The sequence below is a fragment of the Tiliqua scincoides genome, chromosome 1, assembly GCF_035046505.1.
Source record: "Tiliqua scincoides isolate rTilSci1 chromosome 1, rTilSci1.hap2, whole genome shotgun sequence".
In the NCBI taxonomy this organism is placed as follows: domain Eukaryota; kingdom Metazoa; phylum Chordata; class Lepidosauria; order Squamata; family Scincidae; genus Tiliqua; species Tiliqua scincoides.
Genome location: NC_089821.1, coordinates 39229316 through 39241854, shown reverse-complemented (window position 1 = coordinate 39241854; position 12539 = coordinate 39229316). Strand labels below are relative to the sequence as shown.

The 12539-nt window shown below is 44.8% G+C and overlaps 1 protein-coding gene and 1 pseudogene across 1 annotated transcript in view; both read right to left on the bottom strand.

Moving 5' to 3' along the window:
- ANO3 (anoctamin 3) overlaps nt 1–12539 on the bottom strand; it is a 295226-nt gene that overhangs the window by 178166 nt on the left and 104521 nt on the right. The gene's annotated exons all lie outside the window — the stretch shown is intronic.
- On the bottom strand, nt 12420–12539 carry LOC136637965 (5S ribosomal RNA; annotated as a pseudogene).

The window sequence follows — 12539 nt, the reverse complement described above, 5'->3', positions numbered from 1 at the left end:
ACAGAAGCCCAATCTTTATTAGTCAAGTCAAGTCAAGTCAAGTCAACCTTTATTAGGCATAAACATTTGGTAGGTGAAGACTCTGTACGGAAACTGTAGAGAGAATATAAACCTAAATAGTACACAAATGTATGTATATGTGCACATCTACATGTACACACAGATACAAACGTACAATACATTTTACATACAAACATGTATTATTTAAAAAACAAAACCATCAGTTACTCTGCAGATATTGCCAAAGATGTAATGTACTCAGTGATTACTTGCTACAGAAAGCTTGGCTTGATTCAAATTACTCAAATTTAGGAACTGTGCAACTGAGAGGGTTGTATGCTCTATATCACCTGCTAGAAGGAATTGAATTATAGCTTTCTCAGAATGCCCTGTTTTAGCATGGAGCAAGGGAGAGAGAAATTGCTGTCTTAGTGCTTGACATCTGGGACAGTGCAACATAATGTGTGTGGATGATTCTACTTCACCTAAATTGCAGCTACATAAACGATCTTCCCAGGAGGCGTTTCTAAATCTGCCATGTAAGTCATTAGAGGGGGTCACGTTACAACGTGCCAAAGTAAAGGCCCTTCTCTTCAGGGGGTGCACTAGGAGGGATAGATATTTTGGTTGTTGACCACTTGTAATTTTAAGATGAAAGTTCAGAGGGGAACATTTTTTCTGTGCTGCACTTAGAATCTCTTGCCTTTCTATATCATATAGTCTGATTTTCACAAGTCTGGTGATAACCTCTGGAGAGGGAGCTCCTTGTCCAATCTTTATTAGATAGTGAGGGCAGATAGCAGATATTTTCAAGGTGTGTAGTCTAAAAACTGAAGTCTACCAGAAGAACATAAGAAGAGCACTTCCAGATCATACCAAAGGTAGCTCAGTTCCCACAGTGCTCACTGACCAAATCAGTTGCTTTTATGAAGCATCCCTCTTGGTCATTTCCACACTTTCAGACAGGGGTGTTTTCCAGCATTTCATGGAGCTGCCAGGGATTGAGCTCTGCTGTAAACATACTGCCAATGAGCTGAAGGTCCTCTCATAGATCAAAATGCCAATTCAATTACTATATAAACTTGCCTATGAATTAAGATAATCAGCAGAGGTCGTGCTTCTCATCCCACTATGGTTGGAAGCGTAACCAGCAGTGACATGTGACAGGGCCTTATTGATAGTGGCACCGAGGTTATGGAAATCACTCCTATTAGATGCCTGCTTGACCACCCACAATTTTCCAATGGAATGTTGAGACCGGGCAGGAGGTCTGGTCTAGAGGGTTGAGCCTCCATTTGCCTGAAGATAACATCCGAAGGTCGTCAGTTCGAGGCCACTGGCACCGTGCGACCTTGAAGCAGCTGACAAGCTGAGCCGAGCTATTCCATCTGCTCTGAGCGTGGGAGGATGGAGGCCAGAATGTGCGGCCAGATCAAGAAAGAAACACCTGAATGTTGTGGTTTCTTGAAAAATACAAACCTTCTTTCAAATTGTAAAAATCCTACGGGGATTTAAAAATTGCCTGCCTATGTAAACCGCCTTCTGAATAAAGTCAGAAATATGAGGACCAAGAAAGGCGGTATAGAAATACCTGTATTATTATTATTATTATTATTATTATTATTATTATTAATTTCCTCAGGCAATTGGACTGGGACTAGTTATATGCTATAATAGGTTACATGTTGCTGCAGCTGAACTGTTCTGCTGATTTATGGCCCAATCCTAACTAGGATTGAGCCAGTGTGAGGAGTCATTTACAACAGCGGAAAAGTAGCAGCACGAGACACCATCACACCTGCTGGTACAGGGAAGCCACTGGTGGAGAGCTGGCAGGACAGGGTGGGAAGGTGGCTGAACGGGTTGGGAGTGGGTGGACAGGGAGGCATGTTGGGGAAAGGCAGGGTTGGATATTGATGGGGAGAGCTCCATTGATATCCTAATCTCTGTTTTGTTCCTGGCACACCTCCTTCACTCTTCTAGAACATTCACCAACTGAATAGATGGAGCAGGTTCAAGTAGACTTATTGGGGACCACGTGGGAGCAGAGGAGGGTAAAGACCCAATCCAATTGAACTCTCTCACCAGTGCAGCATACCTGCACATGCTGCATTCTGTGTGGGAGGACAGTCCTGGAGGTCTCTTCTAAGTAAGAGAACATTTGCTCCCTTGCCTGGGGGTAAGCCATCACTAGTGTTCCAGCAGTGCAAGTTCCTTTACAGCTGTTCCAAAATGAAAACATCATCCAATGCACCCCATTGATGACTCCAGGCCTTGGTAAGTCAGCACAGGGGGAACAGGAGGGAGGTGGGGGTGGGCTGAATGAGGCAGGAAGGGGGAGAGAGAGAGGAGTCTGGGGCAAGGAGGAAGGTAGATTAAGGCTAGGATGGAGACAGTATTGCTGGCAGCAACACCCCTGATATCCTATCTTCTTCTTCCTGGACTTGATCCGCCTTCCCAGGTCCACTCAGACTTGCATCAGCTATATATACAAATGTTCCCTTGCCTGGAGGAGATCTCCAGGACCCCCCCCCCCTTTGCAGGATTCAGCACACATTCCATTGGCATGGTTGCATCTGCTGGGGTGAGATTTGATAGGACTGGTGTATTTATTTTAAGCAAATGTTTTCAAAGTCTTTCTGCACTGATGGAGAAAGTCGGTTTAGAAAAGACTGGTGATCATGAATCAATAACATTGCCTCATTGAAGTGATTAAAATTAACTCAATTCTGACATCCCCAAAATGCTGTTAACTTCAAAATCAAGGACCAAGGTGATTACTCAGCATATCCCAGGAATGTTCTTTGCACAGAGGATTTTTTGTTCAGTTTAAAAACAAACAAACAAACAAACAAACAAACAAACAAACAAACAAACAAACAAACAAACAAACAAACAAACTAGCAGGTTCAGAAGCTCTTCTGTTTGATGCAGATTTTTGGATGGGTTCCAGAAATGGTTTAGTTTGAGTCTGCTGCTGTGATCCCATGTGGTCTCCTATCTATCTTTTGTATAAGTATAGTTTAGAGGATTAAAAAGGGGGGAAAAAGATTAAATGATAGCTACAGATCCCATGCTCAACTGGAATCATCTCATGCAGCTCCGTTACCAATATTGGAGGATTATTATTTTCAATTTTTCATTAGGACTGCAGTCATCTCTCTTGCAAAAACACTGTATTATTAATCACCGGAGGAAAGAGCACATCCAGACATTTTAGCTAGCAAGGAAACAGAGAAATTGCAAGCTGCTCTTGTCCTTCCAAATTCTTTTGAAGTGTTTTTTCAACTGCAGTGGGGATATAGTTGCTTGGACTATTATCAATTAATTAGAGGTTGGCAAATGCTGAGGGACTTAAGATCATAAGATATGCATGCAATGAACATCCTTTGCCAGTGCACACATACAAAAATAAAAACAAAATCCCTGAGCACCTTGCTATTCCCCTTATTTGACTTTACTGCTGAGTAAGGTATTTTTACAGAAAGTTATGGAATTTGGCTCTGGGACAATTTTTCTGAACCTTTTCATGTAAGTGTCTGGATAGAACAGAAGGTAGTTAGCCAAGCCCTCCTGAGGACAGATAATAGAGGTGCCTGTCAAAACATCTGAAGCTTGGCAGTAAAAACACAATGCAAAGAGAGACTGGGAGAGTTACAGCCCAAACCGATCATGGCAAATCTCATGATCCACTGTCATAAATGCTTAAAAGGCATGCTGCTGTCATGCACTGCAGGGCTATCTGTGCAAATGGCTGGACCCCTTGCACGTATGAGAACAGCTCCCAGATGATGTGCTGGAGCAGGTAAAGTGGCAGAGGAGGCAGTTCATGGGCAGTTTGGGGAAAGATCAAGGAGGGAAGTGGGGAGGGCAGGGAGCAGATTTGGTTCAGGAGGCGGTGGATCGGTGGCAACAGCTTTTGCTGGATTCTATCTCCTTGCCTGGACCTGCCCCTGAGTCTCTTGGGATTTACACTAAGCTGGCATAGGACCAAGGAGGCCAGGCAGCCTATGGGGAGTAAGTCATATTTTTACTTACCTCCCCAGGTTGTCTGTCTTCCCCCCATGACAACATGCAGTGTGTGCTCCATTGGTGGGGCCACATGCCATGGACTTTTCTTTAGGAAGAATCCATGGTCCCATTATGGAACACGGTGCCTAGAAAACTTTCAGAATCGCTTTCCATTAAATGTTTCTCCCCAGAAAGGTATGGCAGACTCCACATGAATGTTTTGGCACAGGGTGCTCTTGTACATGATGGGGCTATATTTGGTTACCTTTGCAGTTGCTCAGTTTCCTAATCCTTGAAGCAAACCTTCAAACATTACATCCAAAACCATGTGACAACAGAGCATCCTTAAATAACCCTTAAGACCAATTCAACTGTGCCCTCCCCTTGCAGGGAGACTTCTGAAAAGTGTTTCAAATAATGTCAAGTGGAAGCTTGTAAACTGCTTGCCATGTAGACACGTCTTTTGTACAGAAAGTACCCATGCCATTCCATGTTCCTGGAAGCCCCTGGTGCCAGCTGGAAACTCCCCCTGTAAACAGGCTACCCATATGGTAAGCAGCTCATACACATGATGGACTTCATGTGAAGCTGCTTAACACAGAAGCATTTGTTGTCAGTTGCCTCCAATTTATCCAGCTCATCATTTGCCACCAGAATGGCAAATGGTCATGACTCCCTAAGAGAGGCAGCAAGAGCAAATGCTGCAACTTAAGACACTGTCACTTTATGGGTTATGCTTTGCTTCGATTTGGGGGATGCAAGGCTTGGGAAAATGGAGACGGACCAGAACATTGTAAGCATATTTTGGGAAGCAGGCAGAGACCTGACCTACAATTCTGTTCTTACTAGCAATGGTTCTGAAATTTTCCTCCATCAAAGTTCTCTGAGTTTACAGGAATTCTCTGATCTTGTTTCTACAGTGGAATGGATGCATTACAAATTCTCCATTGTTTCTCTATTTTAACATTTCTGATTTTTGTGCAAAGTAGTGGGACTGCTAAGTCACACATTTGTCACACATTTCAGTTCCTTCAGTTTATGTGAAGTCATCATCCCCGCATTTTGTCAATGGTTGTGGGAGCACTGCAATCTTGAATTAATTGTACGAATGATCAAGATTTTCTTTTTGCATAGTGTTATCAATGCTCATGGGCACATGTGAGCACTGACAAACCCAGCAAGCAAGCAGATGGTGTAATTGTACATGTAGTTGTATCAAGGTTCTTTTTATGTGATGTTTTATCAATGCACAGGATATCCTGTGCACAGGAAATGCATAGGAAATGTTAAAACATTACAAACACTGCACAGAAATGAACCTTGATGTGATCATATATGCTATCCAACCAAGGTAAATTTTTATGTTTTATTTAAGTGAATGTGCCCAACAATGTTGTGGGAAGGGGAATACAAATGAATTGAATAAACTGAGAGCTATGGCAAACAGTGCATAGTCCGCAGTCCAATTCTGGAATTAATTTTTGCAATGCTACTTCTAATCTAGAATTTTGAATGAGTGAAAGAGTAAACCCATGAAATGATCAGGAATCAAATGGGGGTAGTTGTCATTCCTACCTTTTTCCTATATTTTTTTTACATGATACACTCTTAAGCAGAGGACTCTTAAGCATTAATTCCATATGAACATACATATAAATTGGTGATAGTTTTAACACCAACCATCTACATATTTTATTCATTGCATGCTCTATTGATCTACATTTTTAAGTTTCAAGTTTAAATAGCTTTATTTTATTATAATATTAATGTTTGAAATGTTCAGATCAGCCCTTTACAGTATTCCTCCTGATACCATAGCTCTCCTGGACTTTTTAAAATTCAGTTTGCTGTTGATGGGAAATCACCTACACAAGCCTTTGCAGCATTAATGGTTTTAAAAAAATGATCAATTTGGTTAATTCAAAGGCATTAAGCCACTTTTTCCCAGAACTTTACATGCTGTTTATATTCAGCAGATGGAAACCAATTATGAGTTATTAAAAATTGATAATTACATAAGAAAAATAAGAACATAAGAAATGCCCTGCTGAATCAGGCCAAAAGCCCATCAAGTCCAGCATTCAATTCTGCACAGAGGCCCACCAGCTGCCTCTGGGAAGCCTATAAGCAGGAAAGGCATATTTCTCTCTCACCATTGCTCCCCTTCAACTAGGGATGGACAAGTCAGACACAGCTTGGCAAGGTGGGACAGTGTGAGGGGCAGAGGGGGGGAAGCCCACAGGTAAGCCCCTGTGAACTTAGCCACAGCACAGGCAGCACAAATCAAGGGGGGCTGGAGAGAAACATGCTGCTCAGACCTACAGTGACTGACAGTTTCAGGCAGGGAAGAAAGGAGGGGTCTTTTGCAGGGCCAAAGTACCAACTATCCAGGCATAACAGCCAACCAGCTGTTACCAACTGTTAGCGTAACAGCCTGGACATGGGAGATTGACCCTCTATGTGTCAAGAAAACAGCACACAGTCAGGAATGACACACTTCAGGTCTGCATCCTGCTTCACCTAACTGTAAGCTGCCTGGCCAGCGTGTATTGCGGCACTCAGAGACACCCCGACCTGTACTGTGGACTGGAGGTATCAGAGCTTGACCCATCCCAGCCCTCTCCTCCTGCTTGGAAAACCCACTTGTCCCTATGGGGAAAAACAGCTCCTCCAGGCTGCCCCCCTCCATCTCCTGGAGATACAACCTCTGCCCAATGGATCCTCTGGGGGACCAGAGGAGGTTCCTCCCTCCCCCGGGTTCTGTAGACATGCAGGCTCCTCACAAGTATTTCAAGTCAGATAAAATCGATACTTTTGCAGAAGCCGATAAAAGTTCTGCATCACAAGACCCTGGAAATTTTTTTAAGTGCAAATAAAAAAAGTTAACCATTTTGCTGCATCCCCCAGCCTCATCTCTGAACATAGCTTATCCTGCTGCTGCTGGTGCACACAAAAGACGGCCTCCTGGATGAACACAGGAGGGGTTTCTTTTTGCAAGATGGAGGCGGCGCAAGCAGTAGCCGTTGGTGGGCGTCTCAAGTCACCCAAACGGATGGTGACTCATGGGCCAGGGGCCTCTGACTCAAATGTTTTGCTGAGTCTTCCATGTGTGTGATTTGAGTCTCCACGAGTCAGCAAAAAACGCTGATTTTCGCAATATGGATTCACCTGAGCCATCTCTGCCTTCACCTGGTATTCCCTTATGAGGGCCTGAAACTCCCCAACAGGACAGAGCGCATGTCCAGTCAACATGGCTGGTTTGCCACACGAGTAGTTACTTAGGATTGCGCTGTTAATTGTGTTTGCCCTTAAATGATTTTTTTCCAAGCTAAAAAGGCTCAAACACTGTAAAGATACATCATAAGGAAGGTATTTCAGCATTCTGATCATTGTGTGGTTCCCCCCCCCCCCCGCTTTGGCAGAAACTATACTGATTTGCTTCAGCAAGTCTCATTCTTCTAGATTAACATTCTGTCAAACTCTGGGTCAGGACCCACTAGTTGGGTCACAAGCCAATTTCAGGTGGGTTCCCATTCATTTCAATGTGTATTTTATTTTGAATATATGAGACTTGATGCTACTATGGTATGTGACTGCATTTGGGGATATGGATCTGTAATTTTAACAGGCTGCTATGTATATGCTTTTAACATTGATAGGCAACGGGGCTTACTTCTGGGTAAGTTTGGATAGGATTATAGCCTTTGGGATGTTTGGGGAGTTTTTTTTTTTAAAACTGATCAGCAACTGCTTGGGAGGGTTAGGAGGGTTCTTCTTTATTTTAAACAATTTTTTAAACTTACACTTATTGTAATTGAGGGCCCAATCCTAAAAGGCACTTGGGCCAACACAAGTCCCTTGCACTGACCCAAGAGTGTCACAAAAGTGCCATAAAGCGATTTTGAGCCACTATTCTTGGAGATAGGCACATATGCTGCCGTGGGCCCCAGGGATGAGGCAAGTTATGTCAGACCCAAGGGGTCTGGCGTGGTGTTGGTAGGGCAGGGAGAAGACGGTAGGGAGTTGTTTCAGGGATAAGGGACGGAGGGCTGCAGGCGTTCCCAGGTGTGGGTGGATAGGGAACAGGAGGCGGGGCCAGGATCCGGCAGATATGCCAGGTCCTAGCCCTTCTCCTGGACAGCGCGGAGCGCCCCCTGGCTGCTCCATTCTGCTCAGATCTGCGCCTTGTCAGGAGGCGCAGATTCAAGTAGACCCATTGGGGTTGCTGCAGTGCAACATAGGGTAAGGGGAAAGGTTCCCCTTGCCTTGAGCTGCACAGCTTTTGGTCCCAAACTTGTGCTGGATGCCCGCACAACCTGCCTGTTTCCAGTGCATGTTAGGATTGCGCCTTTACTTACTTAGGACCCGATCCAGAACTGTGTGCACTTGCTCACTGCTGGACTCAGGCAGCAGTGCCAGCCCAGCACCAGAGTTTGCCCAGCGTGAGCCCGTGGTTTGCATTTTGGGTCTTTCAGGCTGACACAGAAGCAGCAAAAAAATAGTAAGCAAGCAGGCACACGTGGGAAGCTGAGCTGTGGGTCCAAAATGATGAGTCTTCATGACTCATGTATCTACGAGTCATGGCTCCTTGCAGGTAAACCCTGAGTCGCAAGCCAGTACCCAAGTGACGCACAAGATTCACGTTCCTATGAGTCTCGGAAAACATGTACTCTGGAGTTGAGTTGTGAGTCTTGAGTGCCCATTCCTGCAGGTAAAAGGCCATTTGCTCGACAAGCATACACTCAGCAAGTCAACAAACTGTGTAGTACTAGAGAGTTTTGGAAATCAAGCTGAAAATATTTACCACTTAATAATGCTATTGCTTTAGTCTAGCATAATCAGGCTTTGGCATCATGAAATTACTGCAATTAACTTTCATTCACTCTCTGCCTAACAAGCATTGTTCTATGCATTGGCTTAATTACCCTGTTTGAGGCTTTAAAAAGTCACAGCCAATACCCTGTGCACTGTTGTGTTTGCCCTTGGAAGGCAACAGCATTGCTGATGCAGGAGCTTAAAGCTGATTTTTAGTCTTTCCAGAATACTGTCCGTGTCATTCCATGACCCACACTGTCCAGCAGACAGACATTAATAGTTTTAATTACATTTTGGAGAGGTCTGGAAGCAGATTTCGGGACAAGTGGACAGTGACAACAAAGAACAGCTTATGTTATCACTTTCACTTTTTGCAAATGCTCCTGCGGAAATTGGAATAGGTTAATGAGAGAACTTGTCACTCAGGATTAAAATGTAGAAGACCCACAATATAAATTTAGTGCGCAAAACAGTGTATGCTCAATTTTATGTACTATCCATTGCCATTTTTTTCTATCTTCTTAGAATGATTGATCAGAACTTGTAAGTTTAAAATAACAATAACAAATCCAGGGGGGCTCTCGTGCCCCCCCCCATGTGCCCATTTGTGCCATTGAAAAGCTTACTGGAATGAAGCATTTCTCATTTTAACTGGTTGCTATAAGCATCTAAGCTTATAGCATGATATGAGCAATTTTAATACTGGTGACTCCTGTATCTGTGGTTTCCAATCCACGGGGACGACGACGTCGACGACGACAACGGGGGGGACGGCCCCTGGAAGGATATATAAAAAGCTTTCCTGAAGGTCACTGGACTAACATGACACGTTATTGAATACAGCCCCAGAGGGCTTCCCTGGGCCTCCTAATGCCTTATAAGGCATTAAGAAAGCCCTCCAGCTGTTAATGCAGGTGGAGGGTAACTTGTCCGGTTCCCCGCCTGCATGACGTGGTGAGCAGCTATTGGTCAGGGGAGGGGGCAAGCTGGGGCATGTAGTCCAAAGGCTGGAGCCCATGCTTTCCCAGCCTCTTTGTTCTTCGGCAGCAGTGGAGCCCACGCACCCGCCCTTTAAACACAGTCAGAAGTCTAGCTGGTTGCCTTTTGGAGCCGGGTAGGAATTTTTTGGTTTTTCCCCTGATTGGCCATGGGGTGAAGCTTTTTTCGCCTACCCCTGACTGTCCCCTTAGGGTTCTTGTGGGTCTTTCAGCCAGGTTGGCCGTGTCTGGCAGGGCAGGGCAGTGCAGGAACTGAAGGAGAAACAGGGAAATGGTGTCTACCTTCAGGCAAGCAACAGACCGGGCTAAGGCCAGTGCTGAGCCCCGAGGCTACCCAGATCGGGGGCAGCCTGGCTTGACCCCGGAATGGAATTGGGATGCTCACCTTCGTGGTTGCTCAGGTTGGGCAGAACAATTCAGCTGGCTGGACCCCGTTTCCAGGGATTGGTGATGAAGAACCTGGGGGAGCCTTGGGTGAGCTCAGGTTCTGAGTCAAGGTGGTTCGCCCAAAGGAGGGCTCAGACAGGAACTGTCTCCTCCTAGTTAGGTGCCCGCACTAAAGGGGGGTGGACTATAGCCAGGACCCGTTGCATTGCACCAATCGCTGCCCTTGTAATGGAATAAATCATGGCCCTGTTTCAACCAAGTCTTTTGTGTCACCTGGGCAAATGTCACCTCCTGCTTCACAGAGAAATTGGAAGTGATTTTTTTTCCACTGTTGGGCTCGATCTGAGCCCAGTAGAGGCCATGAATGTACATCTGCAGCCTGTGCTGGGCTAAGAGGACCCTCCGGAGGTGAGGGAAGTAGAGCTTTCCTTGGCTTTGGAAGGTGGGGGGGGGGCAGTGGCGTTTGCCCGTGGTTTCATTTAACCACAAGGGGCTCCAGCAGATATAGGGGCACATCTGTATAACATGTTATCTGGGCACAATGGTGCATAGATTGACTCCCATGGAAGGAAATGGGCAGAAAATTGCAGAGTGCTTGAAATTGCATGCATTCAGGTAATGGAAGAAGGGGAAGGGAGAAGGATTCAAGATGCTCTAATAGGGTCTGCTGCCATGTGGAAAGCTCCATGCAAAGAAGGTGAGAAGGGACAATGATTAGAAATGTATGAATTACTGAAAGGCCCAATCCAATCCAACTTCCCAGTGCTGAAGCAGCCCTTTGAGGAAGCCACCCCCCCCCCCAAACGCAGGATGTAGCATACACCCTATTGGCATGGCTACATCTGTTGGAAAGTTGGATTGGATTTGGCCCAAATTCTAATGCCAACAGCAATAGCAGTAATAGCCAATAAAAACCTGGAAATGCATTTTCTCTTATGAATGCCCTTCCTGGCACAGCACAATGAATTCCTTAATACTCTTTACAGGATAAGTTTCTTAATAAGAGTTGCTAAGTGCAGCCACTGTGTCACCACAACTATGATACAGACTCACTCCTTCTATCTTGACCCACATACAGAATTACACATATAGATCCAGTCCACAAAGAATATGGGCACTGCCTGGCCTTTTATACAGCATCTTCTCATCTTCGTGAGAGCAGTTCCCGCTCCTACAGCTTGCTGCCCTCTCCATCTGGGTCACAACACTGCCAGTCCGCTCTTGTGGAGCAGCAGAAATTTAGCTCAGCAGGGAAACTGCTGTGTGTTTGTGGAATACATGGGCTGTATTGCAGAGGCAGACAGATCTAAGATGACTTGCCTGGAAACTACAGATGGCTGGAATCTAGGCAGCACATACACAGGATGGCCAAGCTCATCACCAAATGGAACAAAAGCTGTATCAGCCACAGAAAAGGCTTCGTCCAGTTTTATGTCTGCCTGAGTCTATCTAATCTATAGACTAGATGCACAGACATGAATCTATGCTATAGACCAGTCATTTTCAACCTTTGTTACCTCAAGGCACACCATTTATTTTTTTACAATTGATGAGGCAAACTGCATCACCAGTAGGGGCCTCACATCTCTCAATGGCCCTATTAATAAATGACCCTCCCCCAAAGTCTGCTGCACACCTACAGATCGTTCATCGCACACCAGTGTGCTGCCTATCTAGTATAAACCTAACTCTCTATCATGCCAAATAACACCACACCTGCTTTCCCTATAAATATAAATATTTTGATGTGGTCACAGTCCTGGGGCAATACCCTCCTCACCACCTTCCCTCAGATATAACTTTTTAGGGATGAATAAGTGAATCTGAAAAACTAGCTATTCCTGCCCATTTCTATAAAGCCAGCTCCCTATCTTCATAGTCACCTCCCTGCTGAAGCACATGCTGATCAACAAATATTTCCCATACACTCTGGGAAAATATTATATAATTGCTTTCATTTCTATATATTTAGGTGGCTGAAGATTTAGCTTCCTTGATAATATGTACAGTGTGGAACTGAACGTCTGATAAGAAACACTTAAACAGATTTGGAATAAAGATTCATCTGCAGCTTATGAGGTTGTCACAAATTCTTCTCCTACAAATGCATCATTGTTGCTTGAGCAGGCAGAGGATAGGAAAATTTTAGTTCTTTTACTGATATGTCTAGATGGTTGGCAACCTTCAGTCTCGAAAGACTATGGTATAAGCCTACAGCACCCAGTATTCCCAGGCGGTCTCCCATCCAAGTACTAACCAGGCCTGACCCTGCTTAGCTTCCAAGACCAGACAAGATTGGGCATGTGCAGGGTAACAGTTGCTGTCAAT